This window comes from Phalacrocorax carbo, chromosome 9 (assembly GCF_963921805.1).
Source record: "Phalacrocorax carbo chromosome 9, bPhaCar2.1, whole genome shotgun sequence".
In the NCBI taxonomy this organism is placed as follows: domain Eukaryota; kingdom Metazoa; phylum Chordata; class Aves; order Suliformes; family Phalacrocoracidae; genus Phalacrocorax; species Phalacrocorax carbo.
The window spans coordinates 37,849,910-37,867,363 of NC_087521.1; the positions used below are offsets into that span (position 1 = coordinate 37,849,910).

The 17,454-nt window shown below is 47.3% G+C and overlaps 1 long non-coding RNA gene across 1 annotated transcript in view; it reads right to left on the bottom strand.

Moving 5' to 3' along the window:
* Positions 1 to 17,454, bottom strand: part of LOC135315086 (uncharacterized) — a 375,169-nt gene that overhangs the window by 230,183 nt on the left and 127,532 nt on the right. Inside the window, exon 4 of the long non-coding RNA XR_010374537.1 lies at positions 6,181 to 6,280. This is a non-coding gene — a long non-coding RNA (uncharacterized LOC135315086). The remainder of the gene's footprint in view (positions 1 to 6,180; positions 6,281 to 17,454) is intronic.

Here is a 17,454-nt window from a genome sequence, read left to right on the forward strand (position 1 = left end):
TTAGAGTGGTCAGGCACTGGCACAGGCTGCCCGGAGAGGTGGGGGAGTCACCGTCCCGGGGGGTATTTAAAAGAGGTGTAGATGTGGCACTTCAGGGCATGGTTTAGGAGACATGGTGGTGTTGGGTTGATGGTTGGACTTGATGATCTTAGAGGTCTTTTCCAACCTTAATGATTCCATGGTTCTATATCTTTTCCCTCACGGCGGCGTCACGATCTGTTGGTTGTGCTTGCCAAGGCTATTGAACATGACCCTACCCAAGACGCCTTCATTTATGCACACACAGTGGTGCTAACATGAAGAAAAGGACAACCCGGAGTGACTTGATTCCCATAACAGCCAGATGAGGCTGGTGATGCGCTTGCAGAGATGAGCCCGTAGCTGTGCACCGGTGCGACCTCCTGCTCAAGCAAGCACCAGCTTTGCGACTCTGAGCAATTCAAAACCACGGACTGATATGAGAGAGGAAAAAAGCTTTACAGTTGTACTTGCACTGTCCTTCCCTACATCCAAAGGGCTTTTCGTTGGTTATTAGATTAATTTCCTCTTTCTGCTCTAACTACAATGTATGGAGATTAATTTATTACCGGTTTTGTATTAGTCAGAGTCTTAAAAACCACTGATGGAAGAAAAGACTTTGAGGCCAATTCCTAATGAGACCTTGTGTCATCTCTAAACTTCCATTGAACTTCCAGATCCCCTTTGAAGAAGCAAAGTATTTTAGAAAGTTTCCTAAGGTGACATAAAACTTTCAGTTTTATACCTTTTACAATAAAACATATTTTTCTGCTGAACCCATGTAGAGATCTGAAACTATCAAGCAACAAGTCTGCCTATTAAAGCCCCTGCCTTTCGTTGGATATTTCACTCACATTAACTAGGAAATTGCTCGGCCCCATTGTCGATAAGATAAATGTGTTCTCTCTGGAAAATCTTAGCAGATTTTAATAGCAGATTCCACCTCATAGTTTCTTGTTTCTTTCTAGATATATTGTAATGGTATCTGCTTTGAAGTTCTTTATCTTGCTTTATCCTTTCTTCTTTAAGGAGCAATTTCTTGTGCTGGAACTAGCCTTTATGTAGAAGTCTGAAAGTACAAAGAATAAAAGTGTCCAGCCTTGCAGAACTGTGAGCATCTGTCTAATAGAAATGTCTGCAGTTTTTCAGAAACAGTGAAACCATGTTATTGCCTTTCAAGTCTCCCCAGATTGTCAATGCATTGTGTAACGTAGTCTTAGAATGACGTCTTGGTTTTGCTTTCAGTCTGTCTGGGCCCAGCCCTGGGGAGGATGAGTACTCTTGATGCAAAGCATCTGTAGCTGTAAATACCATCTGCATAGCTACTGAAGATACTTTTGATCAGCTGCTGGAAAGTAAAAACGACACCCAACTCTATCCAAAAGTGAAACTTGACAAGTCCACCTTTTCTACAGTAGAAAGACTAAGTTTTCACAAAAGCCGTTGCACTAACACATTGTAGTGAGAAGGTACTGCAGAGCCTGGGTATCGTACAGCCTGCTGGAGCGCCAGCCAGAGGAGACGGCTGCTTTCCCAGGCTGGTTGTCCCCCTGTGAGCCAACCCAGGTGCACCACCTATCCACCCAGATCACGCCGGGCTGTAAGGTATCAGCGGAAGAGAGCAAAGCTGCGCAGAGAAAATGGGTATCGAGCCTTTCAGAGTCCCAAGACCTTCTCCAGGCACGCAAACCAGAACAGAGCCATAGTCTAGGCGAAGACAAGTAGGCAGCGCATTAAGATGGGCACCTCCAGGCCAGGACTCTTCTCAGGCAGCTTTGGGAAGCTAGCCGAGGAGGCTGAGTGAGAAACACGGCATTCTCAGCATGCCTCTATAACCTACAGGAAAATGCAGATAGCTGCCAGCAGCATCGATCCACCAGCGATCACGGCGTCCCCCGAGGTGGCCTGTTGCTCCCCATTGGCAGAAGAGGGATCAGCCCAGATCTTGGGGTCTTTCCTCAGCATCTTCCATTCTCAGAGCCATGATTTTCCCTTTTTCTTCACTCAGCGGTAATACACAGACCTTGCTCGGAATGCGTGACCTTCTGGCATCCGACCTCCTCTGTTTGGAGGCACAAGTTCAGGCGATCCAAGGTCCCGCACAGCAGAATGGACACAGCAGCTCAAGGTTTCATACCCTGCTATTCACTAGAAACACTGCAAAGTCACTCATTATTTGGGAAAAAGGACAGCCTTTGCTGGGTTAAGACAGGAAGGAGGAAAGCAGGGAGCTAACTTGGGTTATAAAAGATCCATTCTCACTTTCACTTTCCAGGGCGGCCCAGCGCTGTTGCCCGGCCGATGCGGACGCATCCAGCAGCGCACTCAGCTGCACCACTGAGCGCGTCCCACGGGGCAGCGCAGGCTTTCAGCAAAGGCTGCTTTTAGCACTTCCAGCAGCGCAAACCCCATCTGAAGAGGGAAATGGCAGGTGGGCTACAGAATTGCTGCGCCAGTATTAGCTACTAATGTGAGTATTAAGAGAACATAACTTTATTCCCATAAAATATTTAGAACACATATGTATTTATTACTTTTCATCAAACAGAATAAGAAAGTTCTTCTTGCTTCAGCTTTTGGAAACCAAAACAAGTCTGGCCTGACAACTGCTATGTGCTTTCTTCCCAGAAAGCAAATAAAAAGTTTTGGGAAAAATAAATGTTCCACAGGATATAGTTTGGGAGCCACTACCAGATACAGGCTTAGTATGCCAACAGGAATTCAAGTCACCAAATCCAGGCAAGACATGACACAGCCCTGGGCAACCTGACCCAGCTGAGCCTGCTTGGGCAGGGGGTTGGACTAGATCATCCCAAGAGGTCCTGTCTGACCTCAGCGATTCTGCCGTAAGGGATGATGACAGACTGACATCAGAAAATGGCCATGTGCTGCACTGGCTAGCAGAAACGTGCACTTTTGTTGGTCTGCATTGCGTATGCGTACGCCTATCAGCATATATACTCAGTGGACTCTGACTTATACCTATGTAAGGTCATAAGGGGGAGTCGATCAACCTTATCCCTCTACTTACGCTACCTGAGTGCCAGGTTCAGACAAGCTGTTTGGGCACCTAACTTCCCAAAATAAAACCTGCTTGAGAAGAACTTCAGTTTCCTGCTGAGCCAAACCACGGCAGGACACGCGGTGCCTCCAGGAAAAATCAAGGCGAGAACCGTGCCCCCGAGGGCGTCTCTGAAGCACAATCCCTCCAAAGCAAAACCCATTTGATACAGGTTATGCCCTCCTTGCTCAGGGCTGTGCTCGACACGGGTGAGAACATCTGTCTTTGCTGACCTTAGAAACAGCCCTGTGCAGTGTTTGTGCCTTCAGCCTTTGTCCGATCAGTGACACATGACCTTAAGCGCTCTGTCAACAGAGGATCGGGCATGTTATATGATTTCTAACCAGCTACGGCTGATGAGACACATACACCGGCGTATCGCTGCTGCCAATGACCGTGGCCCGTGGGGAGGCTCAGCCCGGCGCCTGCACTGGGCAATGCCCACGAGGGAGTCCCCATGCTCCGGCCACCAGGTAGGGCTTGTTTCTTCCATCTTTTGTTTGTATTTTCTGTTGGGACCATACGCTCCCCATATTCCCTTTGTAAACCATGCAATACATTCTATTTGGTGCTGTAGCATGGAAAAAAAAGGTAACGGCAATTGCCGCAATAGCTCCGCAGGGAGGAGCAGAGTTCGTGCAGCCCACTGACATTGCTGAAGGGCAAACAGGAACGTACCCACGTGTGAATAAGATTATGCAATTTTACTCCCTGCGAGTAAATAAAATTACTTATTCTTAAAAATCAAAAGGTAATCACACTCTCTTCAAATCGTGTGAAAGGATGGAAACTGGATCCCTGCTCCTAAGACATTAATCAAATCCAGACTCAATTTAATGATGTTAACAGTCATCCTTAGCTTTCGGAATCATTCAAAGGGCTTCTACTGAAGTTATTTGATCTCAGGCTTTTTGTTCACTTTTCAGCAGTATTTTAGAGAGTCTATAATGTCTGAGAAGCTTCATGTTCTGAATAGGGAGGGAATCGCAGGACTAATATCACTATTTATTACTTTTTTTCTACTCAGTCAAACTTAAATTACATGCACAAAACTTCACGATGATATGAAGCACATAAATGCCCGTATTTAGTATTTTGATTAGTCACAGAAGAAAGTAAATCATGAGCTTGTCTATATAAGTTGCCAAGCTGCTGACAAAGTCTTTCAGAAATAACACTGAAAAATAATGAAGCCTAGTTTATGAATGAAGCTTGTGTCAAGGTAAGGCAGCATTCCCTTCAGCATTATAAACAGTGCTTTGATGAAAGTTTCATAAATGGTTTAATTTTTCTCTTTTATCTTCTCCCACACTCTCCTCTCTGCAGCCTATCTTTCTTCAGAGCAGCGTTCGCGGAGGAACAGATGGTTCAGGAGACAGAGGGGAGATCCCTCCTGAAAATTACTGGCAAAGGTTTCTCACTGGCTTGTCGGAGGAGAGTTAGCTCAGTTACGGGTAGCAGATATGACCGGTGAGACAACCAGCCTTGGCCCTGGCACGGGGACAATCCGAGGGGCAAAAGGTAGCTAAGACACAAGCAGCATCTTTGTGTGGACTGGAACAGCTTAACAGAAGCTATTGGGCTGTGCAAGACTCCCACCACCCTCTGGCGGAACCGCTCTGCTCCGCAGGAAGGGTTGAGTATTCACCGAGATGTAACCTCGAGGAGGAAAAACACCCTCTGAAATGGAAATTATGACACTGAACTTCAGAGGGAGGACACTGGGATTCTAGACTTCCTCGGTTAATGTTTATTTATAAATGGAGGTGCACTACCACCAGAGATTAAGAGCTTGCCTAGCTGCAGAAGTCCTCTAGCCCTGCACCTCAGGAAGCTGCTTCGGAAATGACAGTTCACAACTGCTCACTGTTGTCACCTACTGGTGGGTCTTCATCTCCATATACCCCTTTCCTCTAGGGACTCCACTGCAAGCTCGTCCCTCTGACCAATGCCACAGCCCCACCTGCAGCATCTCCTTTTTTCTTCCTATTTTCTAAAAAATTTGCCTTGCTTGCTCTGTCTTCCTCCACGCGGTTCATGAGGACTTCAGAGCCATAACAGTTTGTCCTTCCATCCCATCAGGGAAACGGTGCCTTGTCCTGTTGACGCAGCACAGAAGAGAGAGGAGGCACCACGCCAGCCCCTGCAGCACCTGGGGGCAGCACGCATGACCTCGGGGGCAGCCCAGCTCACGTGGACAGCCACGGAACAAGGAGGAGACCACAGCTGGGGCTGTGCTGCCTTCCCCCGCCTGGGAGAAGGGTTTAGGGCAGGTTTTAGGGTTTAAAGCTGGGTTTAGGGCAGAGCAGCTGCCAGCTCGGTGTATGTCAGTGATGGATAAATGGGGAAGAGGAAACTTGCTTTGGCTCACTTCAGACAACCGCTGGGCCCAGGTCATCACATGCCTTTTACAACACTTTTGTTGTACATGAGCTGCTTCCTCCCTCCACCCATCCCAGGACACGGGGATACCAGCCCTGCCTGAGCATCATCACTTTCAGCTCCAAACACTTGCTGCCACAGGAAAGCTAAGCTGCGGGGATCTCTGCCTCTCTCACATTAATTCCACTTCCAGCAAGCCAGTATTTGTTGATATCAGAATTACATGCAGATATCAGACTTTTATTCAGACTATTACAAGAATTGCTATAATCTCTCAATTCTTCCTTTGCTCCTTATCGTACTGGTTCAGCTCTTGCCTGCTTCATAGAGTTGCTGTCTTTGTATTGCCCTTTGTTCAAATTTGCACTCAGACAACAATTAGAGGACTATGCATCGCACATTCCCATCGTATCACACAGGCATTTATTTCTCTGGAAGGCTGGCAGCAACCTGAAACAGCACTTCTTTTATTAATGGGAAACCACTGGAAGAATCGCTGCATTCCTGGAGCTTTTGCCTTTGGTTGTGTCTCCCACCACACAGAACACACCTTTGGCTCTTCAGCAAATAAATAAGTCAACAACTCTGGGAGAGAGCAAGCAGACAGAGGACACAAAGAAGAGTGCCCGATTTGCGTGGTGAGTCTGTTCATTGATCATCCATGGTAAATCTTGGCTATGGACTACAGAAAAAATATGAGACTGCTTTCTTAGACATACCCTCCTTTCGTTGCGCGCTTCAAAGTCTTCGGGCGCAGCCAGCCTCCGGGAAGGCACGGCAGAGTCTGTCATTGCGGACACTGAGGCTTGCAAAGAATAGCTGTGGCAGAGGAGAAAGAGAGCCCCGTTTGAAATAGGAAAGGGGAAAATGTGTAAGCCCTTCCCTCTCCCCACCACAGGCTCCCACTTCCTCATCCCAGCTAAAGCTAAGAAGGTAAAAAATATACTTTAAGAGAAAGATTCCTTTGAAATGAGGCAGAACATGGTTACAGAGAGATGAAGACGATGGCTTATGATAAGGGCACAGCCAGCAAGGAACAGTAACTTTGGGAACAATGGATATTTCACAGGTATTAGATCTGAGCACAGTCAAGGCTGCTGGGAACTGCAGTACAGGCAGCGCGGTGAAAAGGTGCCCAGGCTTTACTGGGACTTTTTCTTCCTGTTACTTTACTGATAACGGGGAGGGGGGTGAGAGACAGCAGAAATGATCAAGAATATCCTGATCAAACAGGGAAACTATGGAGGTATGAACTACTGTGTCATCTCTGTTTCCCCACAATCGGTCCGTAGCTTCTGCTGAGCTGACTCGCAAACAAGCATTTCATAAACCAGACGTGCGTTTGCAGACACAGGGAGTGAGAGGTGACGGGATGATTTTAAGAGGATGGTACCCTGAAGGGACACATCGAATGCAGTCCTCTTGAGGACTTTAAAGCTTTTAAAGTTCAATACAAAGACAACTCTTTTTTTAGGTGACGTAAGTGTAATAGAGATTATATTTTAAACGGAAATTAGGAGTGGTGCCGAAGGAAGTCATCCCGACCTCTGGCAAGGCTGTGACCTGCCATGGCATCGCTCCCTGCCCAGCACCGCCGCATCCCAGTCCCCCAACATCCCGATGGCAGGACAGCCCAGAGCAGAGAGGGCCGCCGTGTCCAGACAGAAAACAGCTTTTCACTAGGCAACTGGTACAGGCACTCAAGTCCTTCTTCAGGTAAGAAACAGAGGGGGCAACTTTCAAGACCAGTTAATTATGGTAATGTAATTAAACAATTCAAAGGGGTATCCTAGCAGGGGTAAATTTTCCTGAATAGTAGCATCCCTATAAGGAGTTAGCAGTAGGGAAGGTCAATGGAGGACTCTAATATATGGTCTATATGTCCGTATCAGACGGTAATATTGGCACTGATCTCAATTTTTCATCTCCAGCAGAGTTAAGAGCTGTTTTCCCGTCCTCTCCTGGAAGCTATGCTGTAGCACTCTCCTGGGGATCGGGATTGAGAAGCCAAGGACAAACTGCTCTCCCGTTTCACTGAACCTGCCTTGCTTACGTGCTTCAACAACTTAAAACAGACTCAAAACTGGAAAGGCAAAACAAATTAAAAACTCAGAATAGAAACATCCCATTTCTGTTTGGAATCACTCCCTGTTTGTGGTGCAAAGCCCATCAGGACCATCACACTCCTGCAACGCTGGCTTATGGTGCAGCATCGTCCGGAGGGCAGGGCTTAAATTGAGATATTTTCGGGTAGTTCCGTGTTCTTGCAGTGGAAACCAGCGCTCAGCACTACAACGAGGAGCTGTGACCGCCCCCACTACAAACACGGCCGCAGGACAGCAAGGGGGAAGGCAGAGCTCTGCGTGGACAGATCAATAGGAAGCAGCTACTGCAAAGCTGCTCTGGCGCAGTGGTGGCTTTAAAAAGGCCAGTTCTGAGGTGCAAAGTTTCAATGATAATCAGTTAAGTGTTATCCTAGCAAGACGACACCACAGTTGCTGCAAGAATGTGCTGCCTTTTTTTCGTTGTTTTAGCATTCTCCTGACGCATTCTGGTTTTATTTAACAACTCTTACTGAGTAAAATGTGGAAAGTAGGGGGTGGAAAAAAAGGAGTGAATGCCTTAACTGCTCTGAAAACTCCTAGATGTCTCTTCAAAACTTTTTTTTGCAAGTATTTGCTGGTGAGAATCTCCTCCACCATTATCCCAGGTGTGCTGTACGAGCTGCTTACCAGATTAGAATTAATTTCAGATAATTTGTTTCCTTTCAGAACAGTACGGTTGGGGAGCGTGCTTGGCCGGGACACCTCTGACTGCAGTAACCAGGTCAAATGGAAATAAAGGCAAAGACGACGCTGGTCTGACACACCAGGCAATTTCTGGGCAACTCAAAAGAGGAACTGGAGCACAGCTGTGCTCCAAGAGCACCGGGAGAACATCACATCGGCCCACTGGTGTCCTGCCGGATGCAGGCACTGGACAGAGCTGGCACGGTTAAGGGGGGTGGGAGGAGAAAAACCAGATTAGACCAGACCTCTGGTGCTCTTCTGCTTCCATTAACAGATTACTCATAGTGGAAAGATTTTTAATGCAAAAATCATTTGTATTGGTAACCCTTTCTGGGAGCTACCTGAGAGTCCCAAAGAGTCTTAAATACAGTTATACCTAAACTGAAGATGCTTTTTGGTTCAGATTAATTTCTTTTTCTAATGGTTAGATGCTGCCTACTTCAGCAAACATAGCCGTCTCCTCTTCCTAAGCACTTCGGTAGCACGCAATTATAGTTACTGTAATTGAACAATTAATGTTTCCATTGAAAATGCCTACTTGAAAGCATTTTATTTCCGTCACAAATTTGGAGTGGCTGAAACCCCCAGCAAAGGCTGGAAGTGGCTGGGTGCATTTCAGCAGGCGGGAGGAAAGGCGCCGCAGACGGCCGGCGGGAGAAGGCAGAGCCGCCCCGGCGCTCTGCGGGCAGCATCGTACGAGCACACGGCCGAGGCTCCCCCTCGCGCCGCTCAGCGCCGTGTGCGCGTGTGTGCAGGCAGGGGTGGCACAGGCTCACGCGTCCCACCGCCTGCCCCGAACCAAAGCAGGCACAGCCGTTGCCTGCCCAAGCCTGCTCTGCCACCATCACCCATCCTCCCTCTCCCCTTTCCAAAAGACCAATTATTCATGTAAGCAACTAATGTAAGTTCGCTGGTGACACCAGGCTGGGAGGGGCGGCTGATGCACCAGAGGCCGTGCTGGCACCCAGCGAGGGCTGGGCAGGCTGGAGAGCTGGGCCCAGGGGAGCCTCACGGGATTCAGCCAGAGCCAGTGCCAGGTCCTGCCCCTGGGGAGGAACAGCCCCCCGCACCAGCACAGGCTGGGGGGGACCTGCTGGAGAGCGGCTCTGCTGAGAGGCTCTGGGGGTGCTGGGGGGCAGCGAGGTGACCCTGAGCCAGCACCGGGCCCGTGGGGCCAAGGGGGCCAGCGGTGTCCTGGGGGCATGGAAAGGAGTGTGGCCAGCAGGGCGAGGGAGGTTCTCCTCCCCCTCTGCTCTGCCCCAGTGAGGCCACATCTGGGGGGCTGCGGCCAGTTCTGGGCCCCCCAGTTTAAGAAGGATGTGGAACTGCTGGAGCAAGGCCAGGGCAGAGCTGCCAAGGGGATCAGGGGCTGGAGCATCTCCCTTGGGAGGAAAGGCTGAGAGACCTGGGCTTGTTCAGCCTGGAGAAGAGAAGGCTGAGGGGGGTCTCATCAGTGCCTATAAATACCTGAAGGGTGGGGGTCAGGGGGATGGGGCCGGGCTCTTTTCAGCGGTGCCCAACGCCAGGCCAAGGGGCCACGGGCACAAGTTGGAACACGGGAAGTTCCCCCTGAACATGAGGACAAACCCCTTCCCTGTGTGGGTGCCAGAGCAGGGGCACAGGCTGCCCAGAGAGGCTGTGGGGTCCCTTCCCTGGAGACATTCACCCCCCGCCTGGACGCGGCCCTGTGCCCCTGCTCTGGGGGTGCCTGCTCACGCAGGGGTGGGACGGGGTGAGCTCCAGAGGGCCCTTCCAACCCCCACCGGTCTGTGATCCTGTAAGAATATGCACTGCCTATCAAAACAAAACATTTTGACAACAAATCCAACATTAATCATGTTCTTTATCCCACACCCACCACCTATTACCATTAATATTTGCAAATAATACTGAAGACTTTTGTCCCTCTCATGTATAAGCAGCTCTAATTATAACATTAGTTATTAATATGTGTGCTAATAGTAGTATCATTACTGTATGATTTCTTAATCATGTATCAAGCTTACTATATAGCAAATACCATCTTCATTCTGGATGCCAATTAGCTCCAAAGAGTACAATTAAACATATTTATGCATATTTATGCAAACACTAAAAGAAACTCATCCCCATGCACAGGATACGTTACATTTTAGTTTCCTCTGACTACCGCTCATAACAACAACGTGTGCTCAGCTCACATGGCATGAACTGCAAACAATTATCACCCGCTGAATCAGCCCAGGTTAGCCCAAGACTTAATTTTTTTTGTGTAGTTTTCAGGTGCCATCAAATCACAGATGCTAGTACTTGAAAAGATTGAGAGAGAACCCAACGTATCCCTCTACCTCAGGGCAGAATAAGCCACAGACAAACCCCATCCCCAGGTTACGGTCATGGTGGCACTCAAGTCTCATATTGCACGCAAATTGTCTGTAGAGCACCAATTTAGTCTAGGGCGGGGATTTTCACACTTCACTTCATCACATCTCCTGTCATTTCCTGATACGTTCAACTCAGCCAAGAGCTGAAAGACAGAGCAATAATATAGATGTTTGTTGCCTTTGACTCTTTGTGTCTCCAATATTTTGCTCAGGCATGCAAATACACAGTAATTAGAGCTATGTGATACCAAAAGCCAAAATATTTCAAAGCAGCTGCTTTTGCCTTCTCTTTTTCTAACCCACAACAGCCAGTGTAGTTCTCCTCTTCTTCCCCTAACCCTGCTTTCCCTCCTGACCTCCGTAAGGATGAGTCTTTACAGGAATTCCCCCTCAAAATGGCCCTGAAGAGTTTCAGGGTGGCCTGAATTTCTGAAAAACAATAATTAACAATTTGTTGTTGTTCATTCATACACGGCTCAATACTAAAAGAAAGAACAGCACCCAACCCCTAAAAAGGGAGTCGAGAGCCAGCCATGGGCACCAGTTGCACAGCCTTGCACAGCTATTATCTGCAGGGTCCGAGCTCTCAGCCTCTGCTGGAGGCCAGGCCAGGCTATCGGCATGGTTGCTCCATTGCCACCGACGTCATCTGTTGTATCTCCAGTGTACATGTTTATCTTTGGATATGAACACAGAATCATAGAATCATAGAATCATTAAGGTTGGAAAAGACCTCTAGGATCACCAAGTCCAATCACCAACCCAACACTACCATGTCTCCTACACCTTGCCCTGAAGTGCCACGTCTACATGTCTTTTAAATACCCCCAGGGACGGTGACTCCCCCACCTCTCTGGGCAGCCTGTGCCAATCCCTGACTGCTCTGGCAATAAAGACATTTTCCCTCATCTCCAACCTAACCCTCCCCTGACACAGCTTGGGGCCGTTCCCTCTCGCCCTGTCACTGGTGACCTGGGAGCAGAGACCAGCCCCCCCCTCACTCCAGCCCCTCTCAGGCAGCTGCAGAGAGCGAGAAGGGCTCCCCTCAGCCCCCTCTTCTCCAGGCTAAACCCCCCCAGCCCCCCCAGCCGCCCCCCAGCACACTTGTGCTCCAGACCCTGCCCCAGCCCCGCTGCCCTACTCGGAGAAGGCTGATTACAGGTCCTGCCTGGGTTCTTCAGCTTCAGACCCTTCTCAGGCCACAAGTCTCATGGTGGAAGTCATCAGATGACCTCCCTATAAGGCAGAAGATATTTATCGATAAAGTCTTCTCAGGCATTGATAAAGCCTGGGTAAAACTGGTAGTGATGAAGATCCAGCCCACAGTCCACTATCTGAGTAGCTCTGAAGCCAGGAGAGCCGGGTCTTGCACAGAAACAAAGGTGAGCCGCGCAGGCGAACAGATGGCCGAATAGTTTAAATAGAAAACGCAGGAGGCTCAGTGAGCTGCAAAAGGCAGCTTTGCCCAACTTTGTGTGGTATAAAGGGGCAGCTGGGAAGACCCCTCTGCTGTTGCCCTTTGGATACCAGGATATATCCCCGACGGACAGAGTCACCATCGTCTGTTGTTGTTTGGAATAAAAAGCCCAAGACAAAATCACCCGCGTGTTTTTCCCCATGTCCTGACCCTGTGCGGGGGCTGGGAAGGCAGCACCTAGCGAACACCACACCGAGGGTTGGCTCTTTTGGAATCGAGCACGTTCTCCCTTGTCAAATATCTGTTTGCTACCTAACGTTGCGGATCTATAAGGCTGTGGTGAAAGCACTTCTTGGCTTCCCCACAGCTTGTACAGAACTGCTATTTTGCTATTCTATAAATGTCTAAATAAATAATGTACTGCTGTGCTTCTCTGTTGTTTTTTGTTTGGGTTTTTTTTTTTTTGGTAATTTGGATATGAAAAGTTGAAAAATTAAAAAGTTTTACACGTAAACCTAACTAGATATTTAATCCTCTTTGCAAGCTTGTGTATAGGTTTCATACCTTAAGGCTCCGGTGCATAATTAGCATGCCCTGCTCCCATCATGGTTTTCTGTTAGAAAAGATTCTGGATGTTATCAGAAAACACCTTCTCTAATTTTAGTATGCAAAATTCTAATTACAGTATGAATTTTTTATTTCTTAATTCTTTACCATTTTTATTCACCCTCTGGGTACTGAAATATAATTAATTCTGCTTTACTTTTTCTAATAGATTTATGTGTATTATCATATATATTAAATTTCCAGTTCTGTAACTTTTTTCTTTTTTATTGCTTCCCACACTGACAATGTTCACTTCATTAAAAACAAGTAATCCCTGAGCTGCGATCAAGACATAATTGCACATTTTTGTGTTATAATAGCATGCATGTTCTCCATATCTTATTAGTGAAACCCCCTGTTACGCTTGTACGACTTCGAGTAACCTCCCAAACTGCAAGTGGATTCCAGGCTAAGGCGTTAGGGGCACCGGTGGGATCGGTTCACGTGCAGTGATGATGGTCACACTCAGAGAAAACAATAAAACACTGCTTTTCCCCCCCAGCTCAATTCCCTCGCACCGTTCTGCATAGACCAACGCCAAGACCGCCTTCACAGCCCCGGCCTAGCAAAGCGGTTGCCCACCTGAAGCCCAAGGAGCCAACACACACTGAGACAAAGCGTATGGCAAGAAGGCGAGGCAGCAGCCCCTCCAGATCATAGAATCATTCAGGTTGGAAAAGACCTCTAGGATCATCCAGTCCAACCCCCAACCCAACACCCCCAGGCCTCCTAAACCATGGCCCCAAGTCCCACGTCTACATCTTTTAACTACCCCCAGGGACGGTGACTCCCCCACCTCTCTGGGCAGCCTGTGCCAGTCCCTGACCGCTCTGGCAATAAAGACATTTCCCCTCACACCCAACCTAAACCTCCCCGGCGCAGCTTGGGGCCATTTCCCTCTTGTTCTATCGTTAGTGACTTGGGAGAAGAGACCAACCCCCCACCTTGCTACAACCTGCAGAGCACCACTGCTAGTTAAAGCAGTGGCAGGTTACATGACCCTCCTTCACACATTGACCAGGTTGGTTAAGTCCTTCAGGTCCATAATTACACTTCTCAGGGAACGGTAAGGGCCAAAAAGCCTGCATTCCTTTTTTTTTCCTTCCTTTTTGAGAAAACCCCCAGTTCAGATAGATTTTTCTCATCTCAAAATAGTTTTTTTTTGTTCGAAGCTCAAGGTAATTAAAACCACAAAGTAAATTTGAAATGGTCAAAATGAGGGCAACAATTGATCTTCATCGTTACTTTATCATATTAATTTGCTGACAGTAAACATATTTAAGATACTGACCTTTCAACTGGGAATAGGAAAGTATTTTAGTTTATTTAAATATACCAACTGCTCAATGTTTTTTCTAAGGTGGGAACACTTTTCTGATGCCAGAAGCTGCCCTCCCACACTGAGCGAGTGGTTACCGCATGGAAAAGACACCGACCTACTCGGTTCAAACCCCACTGCACGCGCTTCATTTGCTAGCGACTCGATCTTAGAAATTTTATTATGCATATAGCTACTGTTTTTTCTTCCAGCCTTTAGCCCATACTTTTCTTAGCACTTACGAATTGGAAAAAAAGAATACCTTTTTAATGCACAGATAGAGACCAAAGGCAGAACTTTCTAGCAATTCATCCAAAGCCGTACAGTGTCCCCATATTAAGGGAGTACAAAGGGTACCAGAGATGTCGCTTAACAACTCTTCTCTTAACCATTAAACAATTTATCTGGAACGTACGCGAATATTAAGGAGTGGAAGGTAACACTGCTCGGCGTGTCGTACCTGTCCCGCTGTGCCTACCACAAAGGCATCAACCCTCTGCAGAAAAAGACCCCAAAACATCATCACATGTAACCCAGGCTTATTTTAAACCATGACGCTGTTTGTCTCACCTTACCACAGCTGCTGCTCAGCAGCCTCACGGCTGGCTAAAACGTGACCAAGATTCAGAAGATTAAAATATTTCCCAGTATGAAGCTACTCTGCTGTACTAACACGACGCACAGTAAATTTTAGTGTCGTTCCTCCCCCCAGCCTTTTCATATTTTGTTTCTTGGGATGATGTACAACAAAAACTGCTGTTGGTAATTACCTTCTGCTTGTAATAAACTCAGAAAGAACAGGAAAAGTCTGGAACAGTCATTCCAAATCCCATGGCAACATGTCAGCTCACACAGAAAATCTTAGATCGGATTAGAGGTGTGTCGTGGCTGACAGAAACAGCGCAGAGCCCAAAGACACCGGGTAGCTGCTGGCTTTGGAAAACAAACGGGGCTCCCAATTAAGGGATGCTAGGCATGCCAGCCAGTTAATTCTGGTTTATCTCGTGTGACACCACCCAATATCACCTAGCACCGCCTGACTGACTTGTTGATATCATTAATTCAGCAAGTTAAAGATATTGCTGGTTTAAAAGAAGGCGAAAGAGGAAAAAAGCAGGAAGCTGCCCAGAAAACACGTGCTCCCGCAACACCCAGCAGGAGATCTCACAGGCACACCCAAATTAAACAATATTCACTTAAGAAGAGATTTTTTTTTAAAAATCTTGGCACAAAGAGCAGGGCCCGTACTGCAATGGGCACGTCACCCATCCTTCAACCCGCTGGACGGTGCTGGGAGCAGGTCCACCAAAAATCTTGTGCTTTATATACAGAGACTTCAAAAGATCCGATGACCTTGGTGCTCACCGGTTGCCCGGTAAGGTTTAACCCCACCAGATACCTTCCAACATGCCTTGCACTTGCCAAAGCAGGCAGTTCCCCAGTGTGAAAAAACCAACATTTGTAAAGCTACACATGTATGAATATATTTATGTAGCAAACCCACAGATTTTCCACACCCTTAGAAACAGAGCCAATGGGTGAAATCAGCCTCCTGCTACAGAAATGGGATCGATCGTCTTTCTCAAAAACAAAGAGCTGGTGTCAGAAGGTGAAGGTTGGTACGGTTGCCCACCACAAATAAAACTGTAGCTTGGCTACAGACACTGTATGAGATGATTGATAAAAGCTAGAAAATACCTGGCAGAGAGCACTTGTCCTGAACTTCAGGGAAGCCTCTGGTGGAGCCATTTTGCTTTGAACGATGGGGCCGATATTGACGACAATTCAGCAAATTCCTCTGCGATTTCCAGCCAGCAGCGGGATATTCTCGAGTGCACATTCCTCCTCAGCAAAGCTCAAGAGCCCGGTGAGCCAGACTCTCAGTTACATCAGTTTTACAATATCGAGTACTACAGCAGCTGTTTCCAAAGACATTCCTCTCTCTTGCTTTACGAAATACAAAGAATTATTATGAACACAGCTGCTAAAACCAAGAGGGATGTCACACCAAAAAAGGCAGGTAGAAATTTAACTCATTCTCCCTCTAGTTAGGAACAGAGACTAGAATTAGAAAAGCCGTATGCCTTTCTAGTAGACGATCACAAATGACTTAGGCTGCACCTGACATTTTGACCTGGAAGGACAGGAAGAAAACTGAACCCATACAGTGACGGTGCCACCCTTGCTACGGGATAACCACCTCCTCTACCACCCCTGATGTGACCACTAAACACCTCACAAGACCTTATGCAATATGGAAAATAAGTCATTCTGCTGATTTACTAAATATCAGTGGAATAAGAAGGCCCAGAAAGCCAAAAGCACTATTAACGTCACCTTGCAATGTTACAGAATTACAGAGTTGCATGTGATTTTTAAGGCAACTGTGGCCTGTTTAATCCCATGGTAAAAAAGAGCCATTTAAAAAAAAACATTTTGATTTTCTATCAGAGATACCAAAACCACAGATAAAAACAGCACAGGCATATGAAATGTAAACTACTAGGTCAAACCTTCATTTTAGCTGAATCCTTACTACCTTTGTTTTAGAGGTAAAAAAATCTCTGACAGGCTCCTGGATGATATTAAAGGCGTTCCTGTGGTCAGGAGGTAGAAAGCCTCAGCGCTGGGGCTGGTTGCCTTTAGGTCTCCCTCTCCAGCTCAGGTTCAAGACCTCTCTCTGAGTCTAAATGACAGAGACCCAGCAGTGTCAGGGCTTATTTCAGGCTCCCAGGGAATGACGGTAGATGCAGCCATCCTCCTGGCCCCAATTTTAGCTGGTACTTCTTCCCAGCTGGCTCGACAAATAAAGACACTCCTTCCCCAGAAAAAATAAGGGTGAAAGAGGGATTTCTGTAGTGAACAGCTCGCTGAAGCTTTATTCCACCTGGCTGCTACTCTGCGAGGACATTCATGTCTAGCTTATCGGTGAAGACCGCAATATAGCCCTGCTTTTCTTTCGCTTTTGTTTTTCTCTGTTTGTTGTTTTCTTTTACAGATTACAGTCTGTTACATGACACACTGTACGAGATGTAGGAGAGGTCAGCGTGATGCTGAGCCGAAGGCAAGGAGTGGCTCATCCAACCTACAAAAGGCACATAACGGCAATGTCTCCTGAGCCAGCATCGACCCCACAACACAAACCACACTTTCTAATGGTATTCTAGGAGATTACAGTATTTTATTTACACTCAGTAATCTAATCTGTGCTCCTAAAAGGCATAAACACCGATGTTCCATTAGAGCTATATTGATAGTTCGTCCAGTTGTTTGCTTAGAGAATCCCTGAAATCACAAAGTCGATTGGACGAACCCACACCAGCAAACCAGACTGCTGTACGGAGCAGAGAAAAGAAAAGGAGTTTCAGAGACAAAACTAGGACAGTTTGCATGGTTCCTCTGCAGGTGCAAGACCTCCTCTGCTCCACCTCCACCGGGTTACTTCTGGCACCACCTTAGAAATCTGGAAAAAGGCTTTATTGTGGGTTTTCTTGTGTTTT